Source organism: Ascaphus truei, chromosome 3, assembly GCF_040206685.1.
Source record: "Ascaphus truei isolate aAscTru1 chromosome 3, aAscTru1.hap1, whole genome shotgun sequence".
Taxonomy (NCBI): Eukaryota; Metazoa; Chordata; class Amphibia; order Anura; family Ascaphidae; genus Ascaphus; species Ascaphus truei.
The window spans coordinates 180359666-180372073 of NC_134485.1; the positions used below are offsets into that span (position 1 = coordinate 180359666).

General features: G+C 37.3%; 1 protein-coding gene and 1 pseudogene across 7 annotated transcripts in view; one reads left to right on the plus strand and one right to left on the minus strand.

Annotated features, from left to right (window-relative positions):
• Positions 1–12408, plus strand: part of LOC142489279 (sterile alpha motif domain-containing protein 5-like) — a 67842-nt pseudogene that overhangs the window by 13016 nt on the left and 42418 nt on the right.
• Positions 8285–12408, minus strand: part of LOC142489277 (HEAT repeat-containing protein 5B-like) — a 69248-nt gene continuing 65124 nt past the window's right edge. For 3 of the 7 annotated variants that reach the window (XM_075589758.1, XM_075589759.1, XM_075589757.1), the window contains exons 19-20: positions 8956–9052; positions 8294–8449 (exon numbers count right to left, since the gene is read on the minus strand). The gene's annotated coding sequence lies outside the window, so the exon portion shown is untranslated. Of the gene's footprint in view, positions 8450–8955; positions 9053–12408 lie in introns of all 7 variants that reach the window. The other 4 variants (XM_075589760.1, XM_075589761.1, XM_075589756.1 and 1 more) reach the window with 4 other exon arrangements.

Consider the following 12408-nt stretch of genomic DNA (forward strand, 5'->3'; position numbering starts at 1 on the left):
CTGTAGATAATTCTTAATGAAAAAGTAGTTTCGCATTGAGTCAAATAATGTGTCATTTCCGGGCAGTTTAACTATGTCTTCATTCTGCCAACATAACTTAAACCAATTAAAAAATAATAAGGGATAAGTTGATTACATACAGTTAGGTCCGGAAATAATTGGACACTGATACAAGTTTTGTTATTTCGGCTGTGTACCAAAATAAATTCAAGTTACAGTTAAATAGTGAATATGGGCTTAAAGTGCAGTCTATCAGCTTTAATTTGAGGGCATTCACATCCAAATTGGAGGATGAGTTTAGGAATTACATCTCTTTAATATGTAGCACCCTCTTTTTCAAGGGACCAAATGTAATTGGACAATTGACTCAAAAGCTGTTTCATGGACAGGTGTGGGCTATTCCTTCGTTATTTCATCATCAATTAAGCAGGTAAAAGGTCTGGAGTTGATTCCAGGTGTGGAATTCACATTTGGAAGCTGTTGTTGTGAACCCACAACATGCGGTCAAAGGAGCTCTCTATGCAAGTGAAACAGGGCACCCTTAGGCTGCAAAAAAAAAGAAAATCCATCAGAGAGATAGCAGGAACATTAGGAGTGTCCAAATCAACAGTTTGGTACATTCTGAGATAAAAAGAACGCACTGGTGAGCTCTGCAACACAAAAAGGCCTGTACGTCCACGGAAGACAACAGTGGTGGATGATCATAGGATCCTTTCCATGGTAAAGAAAAACCCCTTCACAACATCCAGCCAAGTGAAGAACACTCTCCAGGAGGTAAGCCTATCATTATCCAAGTCTACCATAAAGAGGAGACTTCACGAGAGCAAATACAGAGGGTTCACCACAAGATGCAAACCATTCATAAGCCTCAAGAATAGAAAGGCCAGATTAGACTTTGCCACACAATGTCTAAAAAAGCCAGCCCAGTTGTGGAACAGCATTCTTTGGACAGATGAAACTAAGATCAACCTGTACCAGAATGATGGGAAGAAAAAAGTATGGAGAAGGCTTGGAACGGCTCATGATCGGAAGCATACCACATCATCTGTAAAACATGGTGGAGGCAGTGTGATGGCATGGGCATGCATGGCTTCCAATGGCACTGGGTCACTAGTGTTTATTGATGATGTGACAGAAGACAGAAGCAGCCGGATGAATTCTGAAGTGTATAAGGATATATTGTTTGCTCTAATTCAGCCAAATTCAGCGAAGTTGATTGGACGGCGTTTCACTTTACAGATGGACAATGACCCAAAACATACTGTGAAAGCAACCCAGGAGTTTTTTAAGGCAAAGAAGTGGAATATTCTGCAATGGCCGAGTCAATCACCTGATCTCAACCCGATCGAGCATGCATTTCACTTGCTGAAGACAAAACTTAAGGCAGAAAGACCCATGAACAAACAACAATTGAAGACACCTGCAGTTAAGGCCTGGCAAAGCATCAGAAAGGAGGAAACCCAGCGTTTGCTGATGTCCATGCATTCCAGACTTCAAGCAGTCATTGCCTGCAAAGGATTCTCGACAAAGTATTAAAAATGAACATTTTATTTATGATTGTGTTAATTTGTCCAATTACACTTGAGCCCCTGAAATAAGGGGACTGTGTATGAAAATGGTTGCAATTCCTAAACGTTTCATACGATATTTTTGTTCAACCCCTTAAATTAAAGCTGAAAGTCTGCACTTCTATTGCATCTCAGTTGTTTCATTTCAAATCCATTGTGGTGGCGTACAGAGCCAAAATGATGAAAATTGTGTCAGATTCGGAAATAATTGGACACTAACTGTACAATGTTGGCCAAGAACAGTCACTCAGTATATGCTAGGCAACTTCATTCTCCACCTTCAAATCAAATCTGAAAACACAGCTTTTGTTCTAAGCATTTAATAGCCTCTATCCATGACCACTTCTCTGTACACCCGCAGGGGCACTACTAACCAACCATTGGGTTCAAGCACTCAAATCAGTTGTGCTTTCACCTTACCCTGCTGCCTCTGTAAGCTTCCAAAGTACCATATAGATTGTCAGCTCTCGAGACAGGTATTCCCTTAACTATTCGTTATTTTCATTTTTGTTGTAGTTATTTTATTACAATTACAGTCTCCTTTTGTTTATTTTATAAAGTGCTGCGTACATTGTTGGCACTGGTGATGGTTGAAACTGGTGATGGCAAGAGATGGGCAAAACTGTAAAAATATGTTTCCCAAGCTTTCCATTCAAAATCCGTTCTGTGGTGTAAAATCCATCGATGGATTGTTCCAGTTTGAATCCGTGCAATGTTTTTTTTATCACTCTCAATCCAATCTGTAGATCCCGCAATGAGTTGGAGGAGTTTAAGAATCCAATCCGTGGATTGCGCAAATCCGCCGATTGGATTCTTAAAATCCTCCAATTTATTGCGGGATCCACAGATTGGATTTACAGTGATGAAAAAAAGTCTGGAAAGAAAAGACTAATTACCCTTTTTGAGACTGATTCGTGGAAATCCACCAACCAAAGGAAATAGCCAATGGAGGTGGATCCAAATTCTCACCAAAAAAATCTCCCAATTCTCTAATGATGACCTCATCAAGTGCATAGTTACAAAATGGTGTTTAGTGAAGAAGATAAGCACGTTATAAAGTGCTTAAGACAAATCAAGAATTACGTCCCAAAACGCTTACATTAAATGTTTCCTGATAAAGGATGGTCACTAGAAGGACTGAAAAAAACAATTTGTATCATTCAGAAAGGGGAACTGGATCAACGGGTTGTCGATTATGCAATCAGACAGTGGCGTTTCCGCTTTTGGGTGTGCATTTCAGCAGGAGGAGGACATTTTGAACACATACTTTGAACTCAAACGTTATAGTAATCTTAGTTTTTCAGATTAAATTACAACAGTTGAACACATTTACAAGCTACGAAGGAAAAACTCCTATTTCTCGGTCAATGAACATGAACCCACCGCAGTGCATCTGGTACTTGTTAACTAAATTGATGTCACTGTATTGTCTACTTTGTACTTCTTTTATAGTGTTAATCTATATAACAGACCCACAATTGTGCACATTTTCATGGGGATTGAGCGAGAAATATATAGGCTATGATGAAAAATGAAAAAGTTCCCTTATTTCCTGAACACAGTGTACATACATATACAAAATGCAAAAGGTACAGTAAAAGGCAAGGCAGCATAACATTTCATCAACCCTTCCAAACAAACAATAAATCACAGTCATCTTTTACCTGGAGAATTGTCCCCATAGGAATAATGGTAAAATGAATTGTAATCCATTGCAGACCCTGAATTCAAATATCAGATTTCTGAATACATACAGTACTTACTCTGCCTAATAACAATCACTCATGTAATGCCAAGTCAGACTGGGTTTGAAATACTGAAAAATGTTTATGGACGTTTTAATACAGTATAAAAATGGTTCCAGTTTTGCTCTGATGTTTTGGACATTTCACGGATAGTTATTTAAAATATCTGATGGTCTTTGTATTCCAATACAAGTAAAAACCTTGCTCGTTGTTTTTCTAATGTCACTCATCCCCACAAGATAAAAATGTTAAGTGGCACCTTATCACTCATCCAGAATTGATTTCAAAGCTTTTATGCATTTTTTTAATACAGGGTGTCTGAAAGCTACTAAATATTAGCTCTGATACTCATCAGGCATAGATCATTACATTTCTGGTAAAATTCTGACAAATGAACTACATTCTGAAAGCTTTCTGGGTATATTCATAACAAAGTTGAATATGCATTAAGCTTTTAGTAGATTGTTTCCAGGCATGCACTTACTGTAGTTTATCGAAGGATCAAAGGCAGACATAGACAGGTTGAAACTTATCTCTGTGTCATTCCTAATGTAGAACGAAAGGTTAATTATATTGCAATCATTTATCTAACGTAGTCCGGTTGCAAATATGATCTATAGTCCTTTCAAGAAAAAATAAATTGGAATATTTAAGAGTGATAGCACCTACCCTCTTAAGTTGTATTCTGTTGCTTTCAGGTATCAACAAATTGATTAAGGGCAGTGATTTATTGGGTCTGTGAATAAGAGTAGAGTTGCAGCACCCGTTATTGCACTCGTTAATGCAATGCGAGGCTTTAATGCTACCACATTATTTATCACAATACATACCACAGCTCCATTGAAAACAATGCAGAAAATATCTACCATTTCCATTGAAATGATACCTACTCTACCTGTATGTATAGTATTACATACTGTACATAATGTATTTATTTTTAAATATTTTGAATAGGAACATTACATTATGCATCGTGTTTGCATGTTGGTATACGGAACCATAGGATAGAGAGGATACTGTGCAGATTTGTGTTACATTTTATATTAATTAAAGCAGCAATACTACATTCTCCCTTTTCCCCCCGTGTCTTATTTGAATATGTAAAGCATCCGACAATGTACAATTCTACATTCTTACCTAAGCTGGTAATCGTTTGGTGCTCCTGTTATATAAATCTCTAAAAATCCTGATTGTGTGACTAACATAATGGCCACCTTTCAGTTTCAATTAATCCTTCAGTCAGTGTAACTCAGCAGCTACAGTATTTACAGTTTGCAGTTCAAACTGCTGGGAACATTGTCAACAAATTATCACAAATAGGAAAGTTCTATGAAGATGTTGTACTGAAGGGGAGGTGGACTAAAACCTGCTATAGAAATCAAAGAATGCTCAATATATTAAAACTAATGAAAAATGGCATTAAGAATCGAATAAAAAAAAAACAGTCACTATTGTCTAATATGACGTAACTGATTTATTTAAAAAAAAAAAAAAACCCATAAGATATCACATGTTTTTCTGCTTTAAGCACATGATTATAGAAGTGAATGTACATTTAAAAAATAGATTTACTCTGAAACCAACTGGATTTACACAGGGAAAGTGATATTGACTATTTAACTTGTGGGATGATTTCAACTTTGGCCTACGACTGAAATACCTCATTATGTAATAATAACTGTTGAGTGCTAAGATTACTTGTGTGCTTCTCAACATGCCCTGAAGAAACTTGCCCACTGATAAAAGAAAGCGCATTAAGTGGTAAAAATAGCTATTGAGTTAAAAAGCCATTGGTGATGCCTATTATGTGAAATTGGCATCTGCGGAATAACCCAACGAAAATACCTTTGTATATTTGCTGAAATTCCCCTTTAAAATTGTAGACCTAATTTATTAGCAATGCCTTTGTCAGCTACAGTAAAGAATCAAGTGTCTTTTATGTGGTCATAATAGTAGTAGTGGGAATAAATTTTTTTCACATCTCTACTTTTGAAGCCCAATTTATTAATCTCTCCCTTTTCTAAGTTACATCCATCCTAATACTAATAACTGTGTACCTGAATTGTTAAGTGACAGCACAGATCTCATCAGTTTAATTACTGCCACTCAACATCCACATAGTGGGCTTTTATTTTATGTTGCAATATACATACTAGAGTCAAACTGTATCAAACATGTTTGTGATAGACACAAGGGAACCCTATAAGGGTATATCTTGTACAATCTATCATTTTATTTTATATACCACATCTGGTGAGCCAAATGACCCGTATCTGTTGTTAATATTTCTATGATGTGCAGGACTTTGAAAATACACCTTTGAGGTTTTTAATGTGTACCACAATAGTCAAATAGACCAGTGAGATTTTGAAAGGTCTGCGCTAAATTTTCTTTATGTATTAAATCTCTACAATAAATGTTCTTAATTTTGTACAGGCATACCCCGGTTTAAGGACACTCACTTTAAGTACACTCGCGAGTAAGTACATCTCGTTTAATAGGCAAACAGCAGCTCACGCATGTGCCTGTCAGCACGTCCTGAACAGCAATACCGGCTCCCTACCTGTACCGAAGCTGTGCGCAAGCGGGGAAACTATAGAGCCTGTTACACATGTGTTATTTACATCAGTTATGCACGTATATGACGATTGCAGTACAGTACATGCATCGATAAGTGGGGAAAAGGTAGTGCTTCACTTTAAGTACATTTTCACTTTACATACATGCTCCGGTCCCATTGCATACGTTAATGCGCGGTATGCCTGTATTACTAATTACCAGAACCTAAAACAAATCTACACTTCTTCAGTGCAAATATCGCTAACAGAACTTTGCACTCTAAGTATTTGGTACTGTACACCCAAAGATAATGCTTTAGTTTATGTAACTGCTTTATAAAAGAAGGATATGTGGTATCTTACAAGTGGAAGAAGAGTGATGGCAATAGGTAGAAGGAATTTAATTGCAATTGGAGGCTGAAGGTGAAGAAAAAAAAGAAGTTAACTGAAAGAGCACTATGAACAATTTTTTTTAAAATATTATGTTTGGTAGGATTGCAACTTAAATTTTATTTTTATTTTTTATTAACTCATTAACCTTTCAAGTATATGTGAAACTTTTCCACCTTAGTTGTAGCAGATGTCATCACAATTTATCTTAATGGCAAATGGCAGAGGTCCTTTTTACGTATTATGTATCTGTGTATGCATGTCCGAATGTGTATATATCACTGATCATCTTCACTTTACAGACGTAATTCAGGAATATAGAACCCAAATAGTGAAACTGCATTTAAAAAAATAAATAATGAATAACGATGTAAGGAACAGAGATGAGGAAAAGAAGAGAAAATGGAGTCGAATAAACATACTGCAAGGGGTGAACGCAGAGCTGATAGAGCAGGCTTTATCAGAAGTTGAAAAATATATATAATAAATAAATAAAAACTAGAAAAAAGAGACAAAGACGTACATTCAAGTGACAGGCCTATGGGATGATATGAATATAAAAAGGGGGGATGGGGGAGCACAATAGTTGGAAACAGGCAACGGTATGGATCTAATAAATGCTATTTAAGGTGAAGCAGTAGTTACCATGAGCAAATTAGGTAGCTCAGGTGGCTAATGTCTAATTGGAAGGGAAAACACACATAGGTTTGTATGTATTAATGAGTTGGTGAGATAAAAGTATATATAACTTACACGGCCTTGTGTAAGCTCAGTCACATCAAGGTTTCTTTGGGAATCCCGTGTTCTGCCGTTGATGCTTTTCTCCTTGCGGTGTAGGTACTTCTTCTTGTTGTCTATGTCGCTATCTTCATTAGTTCAGGGTGCCGCTCCAGGGGGATTTCCTCTCGTGTAAATAGAGAAGGGGGATAGGATTAAAACATATGCATATATACGTCAATGGGGGGGGGGAGGGTAACGTGGCTATAAACCACTGGACAATGTGATAATCTAGCACTCACACGGGCTAATGTGAGTTTGTTCTTATCTTGGTATCTTGCTCATGTAAGGGTATTACCCGATCAGAGGCAAGTGATGAAAGGATGGGGTACAAGGGTATAAATAGTGAAAATATAACTCAATACTCACACGGGCCAGTGTGAGTACACACTCCTAGCGGTATCTTTCTTCTTCTGTTCCTGATACAGCTAGTAGTGAAGATGGAATTAACATACAAAGGACACTAGGGTCTTCAGGGTAAAACTAATTTTAATGAAAATAAAACAACACAGAAAGATAAAAAACAGAAACCAAGCGTTTCTGTGGGACAATAAAAGCAAGGGGGGGGGAGGGACGATGATATATTACTAAATAACGAGCACCAAACCAAGAGAATATAACAGAAAAAGTTGTGATCGTTCCCCCTACCCTTTCACGCACATGTATGTTGATGAACGGAAACTGTAAACTTAAATATAATTTGTATAACCAAATATGTATTATTATTTTTTAAACACCAAGGCAAATGTATACAAGATGCATGTGACTCAAATAAAAGTATTTGTGGAAAAAAAACATAAAACACTGGGAGAATGGAGCCCTACTTCAATTTTTTTTGAAGTGGTATGTAAATAGACTTAAAGTGACTGTGGAAGTAGGAGTAAATGAATGAATTCATAGAGCACATCATAGATGGAAGACAAAATATCTGGTATGTGTATCTCATAAAAATTCTTAATTCTCCCCTTAATTGTTTTCAAATCTTAAGGATTGAGGAGCTTAACAAGCAGTGTGTGACAGAGCTTAGAACCAAGTGAAATATGCCAATGCATGTGTGTCAGGAACGCCATGCCTGTGTGCACGTGTCTGTGTATATTGTGACATAGTCCAAAGATGTTAGGCAGCTTTCTGCCCCATTTTAGAGCAGAAAGTGCAGGAATAGTTACAAATGATCCGTTCCACAGCTTCCCATTACCTTAGGCAGCTGGATGGAAAATCCAGACCACAGATTACAATGGCTCTAGTTCTCCCTCACCTGCTCTTCTAATCACATGCACAGGTATTTAGAGCAGAGAGGTTTTGCATTTCACTCTCTCTCCTTGGAGCCTGGGGGCTGGGGGTGTCGCTACTCTCCTGCATCCAGTATAGAGGTTGACGGCCTCTCCACGTATGACAGTACCAGAGGATTTGCCTGGACACCACGAACAGATAAGACAAAACAAATGATTACTGCTGTTGCTAAAAGACTGTTCTGTATCTTGTGTCCCTAAATGAGAGAGCATTGTTTTAAGCTGGGGAACCAGTTTAGTTGGCCAGCAGCTGTTAGAGAGACTGATTCTGATGTGTAGTTAGATCCCTGAAAGGGATAGGATTTGCTTATATGATTTTGGTTTTATTTCTTGAAATAACAGTGTGGGAAATATTGTAACACTGAAATGTGGGAACTGCTGAATGAAAGTATCTGAGTACCTCTAACCTACACATGTTAAAGCTGCAGTACCTTACTTGGATGAAAATAAAGCAGGCAGAAGCCTGAGTTAAGCAGCATAATACTTTGCATGATCCTGTTTGTTGTATAATTAACCCTAGAAGACTGTGTCGGGAAGAACCCAGACAGACGTCAGCACTACAAAAGAGGGGCGTTTGTCACAATATCAAAGAGGTTAAAACAACCAGTAATCCAACAGACTCACTCACCTCCTGAGGGTTATCTCCCCAAAATCCGTCACACTACACCTCAATATGCTACCACCATGGATAATTTACCGTCCTCAGGAGTTCTTGGTCCCGTTTACTGGAAAAATATGTAATTAACACAAAAACCCAATTTAGTTAAATGTGTTAAAAAATGCAGTTAATCTCTTCAAAAAGTTATTAGGTTCTATTAGAGCACAAAGACGTCCTTATCCAATTTTAGCGTTAATATACGAAAACTGAACAGTGCTTGTTTACTGAGGAACAGGTAAATAAACATCACAAGGAGGTGACACCCGGAATTGAACTAGGTTTCCCTGATTCAAAGTCAGTGTTATTGTTTACAGTCAGTGTCTTCACTTGCTAAACAGCTCCTTCAGACACCATGACCAGGAGACAGAGAATAATTTTTATTAAAATGAAAGTTAACCCCTTGGTTGCTGTATTTGTTGACATACCTTAACATATTTGTCAATAGGGTGACAATACAGTATGCCTGTTCCAATTTTGTTGAAATGGTGGGTTTTTATAACTAAATCTATGTGGGCTATAGTATTGGACAGCTTTCACTGTTATGTTGATCTTTATGAATTTCTATATTCTGGTACATTCTACTGTACCTGATTAATACTTAAGCTGACTCCAATTTAGACAAGCCAGGATATGTAGATACTATTCTCGTAGCTGATAGGTCACCATTTATAGTTGATTTATATTTAGTATAAGGAGTGGTTCAGTGAGTAAAGACACTGAGTTTGCAGCTGGGGAACATGGTTCTTGTGACCTTGGGCAAGTCACTTTATCACCCTGTGCCTCAGGCACCAAAAATAGATTGTAAGCTCCATGGGGCAGGGACTTGTGCCTGTAAAATGTCTCTGTAAAGTGCTACGTAAAACTAGCAGCACTATACAAGAACATATTATTATTATTATTAGTATCAATAATTGCCACAGCCATTTCTCTCCCAGTATCCTAATTCCTAAGTTTATTGCCTCTCCTTTCCAAGTGAGGACAGTGTCATCATCAGACTAGAATTTCAGTTTATTTCATTCTATTCTGCTACGTTCCACTATCCTATTTCCTCTTCCTGAAGGTAAAAAAACCAATAATTATTATGCAGTTGTTTCTTAAAGGGGATAGCACCTTTATGGTTATCCTTTCCAATGTGTCATAGCAAAAATTCCAAAGCTGTGACATTGTGTAGCAATACATGTTCATTGTGTAAATGTAATATTCATTGATTTATTGATGTTTAGAAAATGTAAAAAAATTATGCTAAATGGCCAAATACTAAAAAGTATACTTCAATACAGTTGCAGGAAAAAACATATAGGCCAGGATTCACCAGCATTAACGGTCATTGAAGTCAATGGCAGTTAATGCCAGAGTGGTGTGCAGTTTCCAACATTGGAGCTTGAAGAATCGGCCCCATAGTTCAATAATTCTACTTACAGTAATACTAGAATTATGTGATCAATCTACGAATAACTAAATCAAAGTTGCAAAATCTCTCTTAAAAAAAGAGGGAAATTCCAAAAATGGCTATTACGGTATGCATTTAGGTAATGGCTAAAATATATGTTTTTTGTAATAATAGGAATTGGTGCACCGGTACTAAAAACTGTAAGCATCGGAGGGAAGGGGGTGGGGGGAAGGGTACGAGTCAGTCAGTTGCTGCAGAGGGTACATCACTTCATAGAGTCCTGTCATCAATTTAGGGAATAGTTTACGAAGAGAAGTTCAGCATGCAAGCAGTGTCTGATCTAATTAAGTATTGTGCTAAGTTGGAAGACAAGATTGGATTTCCCAGCCTTGCAATGGACTTTACCAGTATACTGTTTCCATGATGCACTGGGGTTCTGAATAAAGTGATTTGCCTGTGGTATTGGGTTAAGCTGGTGAAGCAGTTCTGCAAGCTGTTTAGAAATAAAAGTGGCTATTGTTTTTATAATGCAATCCTTGTAGGAAGCAGTGTGTGTGGAGGAGGGGATTGGCAGCATTGAAATCCATGGTGCCTTGCTCAGCTTGCTGTGTATTACTACTACTTGAGGTGCAGCAAAATCAATCTAAAATCTTCCCTAGAGTATTTATTCTAAGTGCCAATGTCTGGTATCATATTCTGATCCGATCTTAACTGCTATGGAAGTCAATGGCAGTTAATGTGGAATCGAGGTGTGTTACTGACATTGGGTCTTTGAATACCGCCATTTAAAACTTATATAGTGCTGCTATTTTATCTAATGAGTAATTTCTATCATTCCATTAGGGAACCATCTGAATAGTGAATAACAAAAAAGCACATTTATTAAATAAAAAACCTATAATAGGCAATGTATGTGTACATAGATTTTTTAAGGCATTTTAAACCGTTTTGGTTTCCATAAGTATCTGGTACTTTTCTACAGTAGATCCCTATTCAAGAGGCATTTTCCATGCTAGAGATAATTTGCTAAATTCCTCTAGCACAGAAAAATACAGATCTTTCTGTGATGTCTATTAAAATAACGTCAAATCATCTTCATAATGTAATTTTCCAGAACCACGTGAGCACAATTGTGGAAAGTTATTTGTTAAAAGCACTTTTGCATTAACCAAAGAAACATATTGTACTTAGATTGCCAAGTATACTCTTCAAATGTAACTCATTCTAATCAACTTTTTCTGTTGTCCAATGAGGAAAATGCTTCTAGGATTATGTTATGTTTAACCCTTTATTAAGCATATATTTATTATGTTTAACATTATTCAACTCTACGTAACCCTACCGTTCCCTTTGTAATATACATATGTTGTGATTATAATAATAGCTAGAAATATTCTAACACTGGAAACTAAAAACGTTCTCTGTATTAATACTGAAACAGGCTATATATAGCACGGTGTATACTATAAGCACTAAATAAAAAGTAATATCACTATTATTTTCAAGCCAATTTGCCTATAATTTCTGTAATTTTATGTTATAAAGATAAGCTGGCTACCTTCGCTGCTTTTATTTATCATAAACTCCTATAACTCTTTAAAACATATTTGCTTAGGATTCAGGAACTCGTGCAAAAGCATTACACACAAAAATGTTTTATATAAATGTAGCGGTCATGTAAAATGCCTACAGTCATCTCTCCTGCTGGCAGCAAGGCCTGGTAAGTGTGGGCATGCCAGCAGTGATCATGGAGGTTTTCCCTCACACCCTGGTGGGGTGCCCTGTGTATGGATGGGACTGGTCACATGCTCTGACTCCATGGTTAGTAATGTCAGAGGTGTGTCAGCCTCAGAAGTTACATAAGGCACAGCACGGTGACTAACAGTTAGTTGAGGAAGGAGTTCAAGTTCGTGCAAGGTGTTTGCAGAGTTCAGAGACTAGTTGACAATTATGTTATAGTAGCTGATTTAGGAGTCTGTGTCCAGGGACCTGGCACAGAGCAGTGAATCCCTAATCTAGGAGACATACCTACC